Raw genomic sequence first — 3988 nt, 5'->3', positions numbered from 1 at the left:
ACCATTCTGTGATTCTATGGATAACACACAGGCATCAGTCATGCAAGTATGAGAATTTAATCCTCAGAGTCTTGCACAACAGGTTTTATCATCTAAAAGCAGAATATCCTACGCTTTTGTGTGGGAGCTTGCAATTTGTTCACTGAAAACCTAATTCAGCAGTATATACAAACACAAATTTAAAAGTTTTGGTAGCATGAGCTTTAAGTAGTATTAAATATGAAATGCATTATGAAATACAAGTGATTATATTCATCCACAAAGGAGTTTTGTAAACCATTCTACCCAGATATATATACAGCTGGCATGAGGGACAGGATTTATGTGATTCTTACTCCCTTTTCACAGCATTATGACCATTTATTTTTAAATATTGAACAAAACAAAAATAATAACAAGTAATGCCTTTCTGGACAGTGTCCCCTGCACAAAGTACTACCAGTGACTGGCAGTTGTATAGGCATATTTGGATTTCTCCTGATTTGGAGCAAAATGCCACACTGCAATTCTGTATGTACATTGAGGTATCAATTATTAATTCTGTTGTCTTGTGTGAGGCACTGGCTTTTCATTTGCAAGAAGCTGAATCAGTTTATGTTTCTTCCCAACTGAACAGTGGAAGATTTCTATGTGTTTCTGTAAGAGAGGACAAAGAAACAGAGAACCAAGGACTATCAGAGACATAAGGTAAGGAAGCTCCATGTTGTGTCTGGAGAACTAGATTTCACTGAATAAAACAGCATTTTCCATCTACACCACAAGAATAGTTAACCTCTAAAGATTTCTTACCTACACTCCCATCAAAAAGTGTAAAAGCAAAGATATCCTGGCTGTTGTCCAAATTAATGAACTTTGGCAGTAAACACTACTGATTCTCAAGAGACTGTGGGTGAAAAACATATGTTAAAAAATACCAGCAGGTGTACATCAATGGCTATTTTTTAATTATGAGCCTTACTAGCATGTGGGTTTGTCAGGGGAACAGGAAAGCTGAAGAAGAAACTGCAATGTTGTTACAAAATAAATGCATTTTCACTGCAGCATCTCAGGATGCTTTTGGAAATATTTTCTCCTACTATGAACACAAGAGAAAACTGCATTTGCAACAAAGCAGTCTGAAAGTGAGAATTTCTGATGTGAAGATTAAGTGGTTTGCAAATTTTTGCAAATTACTCAGCAACAAAGAGCATCAAGCAAAACTTAAGGTTACCTGGGGAGACCTGCGTCTGTGAAGACACCCTGTCAAATGCAGTTAATGGGCACACCAATGCAATCTTGGTTCTAGCGTGGCAGAGCCATTATAGAACAATTAAATTAGCAACAATGATTCGGTTATGTTCCCTTTTCTGCTCAGTGGTGGAATCCCTCATAGGGAGCTGACAACAAAGGCATGATGAGCCCATTTGGGAGGATTGCAAGAGCTCAGCACCCGGGGAGAGCGTGAGGGTGTCTCTGAGAAACTTACTGTAACTGCAGGGCTGGCCCTGCTTTGAACTGAGCGAACTCCAGAGGCTTCCTGCAATCTAAATCATTTTATGATTCTGTATTGATTTGTTAGCACTCGAGATTACCTGTTGCAATCAAGTAACACCTACTTCCACTTGGGAACAGCAGCGCTGCAGCTCCCTATCCCACCATTCCTCCTGAGAGCTTGGCAGCTCATCCCTGGATGCCCACGGAATCGGTTTTTAACAGAGCAGTCCAGGGTGCACTTAATGTTCCCAGAGATGACAAGCAGCCCACTCTGAAAATGTGAATCCCAGCAGGGATTCTTCCTGCAAACTTTCTGTATGCACTCACTGCCATCTGTGCTGATTTAAACATATAGTGAGAAAGACTCTACACCACAAAATATTTCTTTAAAATCAATATAAAATGGGTAAGAAATTCTAATGTAGGTAAGGGCTGAGTTAGCTGACAAATGCTGACAGGTGAGAATCAAGTCACAGGAATGCCAAATTATGGATACATTGCAAAACCTAAAACTTTATGAAGTACAGGTCTGTTTTGTGTTGTATAGAGGCTGTATCATGGGAACCCTTTGCTTCAATGGACCCAGACCAGCAACATTACCTTCACCCTGTGCCCCAGCGAGGCACAGCAAATTTAAAAATTCTTTTACTCCAGTCATTCATCTGACTCTTTGCTTAGATTTAGACCATTTTTGCTCCTCTACAAGAAATCTGATACTGCCTTTTATAGTTACTCTGTTTCTCCACGACTGACTCTCCTCTCCTCTCCCCTGAGAATTTTAGAAATATTTTCCCAGAATATAAATTAATTTTCTACCAAATATCTCCTTTTCACAAGCAATTATTTGGAAGGAGGAAATCATTCTGGTTTATAGATTTTTTTTATAGTATTCTTGCAAAGTCTTTTCAAATGCTTAAGGCCAGCTGTTCCGGACCCCTGCCTATTTCCAGGCGAGCACAGAGAGGGTTGTGGTTTTTTACTACTGAATATATGTGTGAGCATTACATGACACCATCAACACCGCACTTCTTCAGCTGGAAGGACCCATCCTCCTCCCTCCCTAAGATATTTTGCTGTCTGCAGTACTGGACCTGACTAGATATTTTATTATCTGTACTGGACCTGACTAAATGTTCTTCGTAGTGGCTGGATGGGCTGTCATTGCTGAACTGCATCGGCACCGAGGCCTCTTCTGTTTCTTACTCTGTTGGCACAGTGAACAGACTGGGGGTGCCAAACGGGGGAGCAGGTGACACCATAAAGCAAGGAGAGCAGTGCTCCGTGCTGGGTAACATCCTGTTTCTGGGCAGAGAGGGAAATTAGCCGCCTTTTTCCTGGGAACTGCCATACCCCTGGGGTGTGGACAGTGACTGCCTGAGCACTTGTTCTGGTTTCCTTCTCTCATTTTTGCACATACTGAGCTATTCTTCACCTTGACCTATGAGTTTCCTCGCTTTTCCTTTTCTGTTTCCCCCACACCGGCCGTGGGGCAGAAGTGAGCAGGCTGCCCACAGAGATGGTGGAGTCTCCCTGTTATTCAGGAGCCGCCTGGAAGCAATCCCGAGCCATGTGCTGCAGGCTGACCCTGCCTGAGCAGGGATTTTGGCCCGGATGACCCACAGCGGCACCTCCCAGCCTTTGCCGTCCCACGATCCGCGCAGCCCGCCGGCGTCAGGTGTCCATGGTGTCCATGGTTCCCGTGGTGTCCGTGATGCCCAATGGTGTCCCCGGTGTCCCGGCCGCTCCCGCCCCGCGCCGGCACTGCGCGCGCCGTGCCTCGCGCCTCATGCGCGAATTAGGGACCCGCCCCGCCGGCACGTGCGGGAGGCGCTCGCGCCGCCCCGCGCGCCTATAACGGTCCCGCCGCTCCGGGGCCCCGCGGAGGCTCGGCCGCTGCTCCGCGGCCGCCGCCGCTCGCCCCTCGGGACCCGCGATGTCCCCCTTCCCTCCCTGTTTCCGGCAGCCGAGGGGGCGGGCAGCGGCCCCCGGCGCGGGCAGATGTAGGGGGGGAAGGAAAGGAGGGAGGGACGGAGGGGGTCGACCTCGTACCCCCCCACACCCCCCCGCCCCACACTGGGCGGGGCGGGGAGGGGCGGGGCGGGCGGCGCGTGACGCGGCGCGGCCGCAGCGCGCACCCGCCCCCCGCCGGCCCCCCCTCCCTCCTGCCCGCCCCCCGCTCGCGCCCCCCCTCCCCTCCCCTCCCCTCCCCTGCGGCGGCGGCGGGCGGCGGCCGCGGTGCATTGTGGGCAGCCCGTTGTTCATTTGCCACCCGACCCGATCCGGGGCCTGTCGGGACGGAAGCGCTGCCGCCGCCGAGCGATCGAGCGGGATCCATTGTGGGCAGCCCCGCGCCCGCCGCGATCCAGGCCGGACCCGGGGAAGCGGGGAGCGAGCGGCCGGACTTCGCTTCTCTCGGCCGCCGCCCCCGCACGGCAGCCGGGCGCCTCCTTCCCCCGCCCCGTTCCCGCGGCGGACGGAGCGCTCGGCCGGGCGGGGGGCGCGGGGCGCGCCCGCC

The sequence above is a fragment of the Melozone crissalis genome, unplaced genomic scaffold (assembly GCF_028551555.1).
Source record: "Melozone crissalis strain CALT ecotype California unplaced genomic scaffold, PUWL_Pcris_2 ptg000002l_1, whole genome shotgun sequence".
NCBI lineage: Eukaryota > Metazoa > Chordata > Aves > Passeriformes > Passerellidae > Melozone > Melozone crissalis.
Note: the sequence above shows the minus strand (reverse complement) of the source record.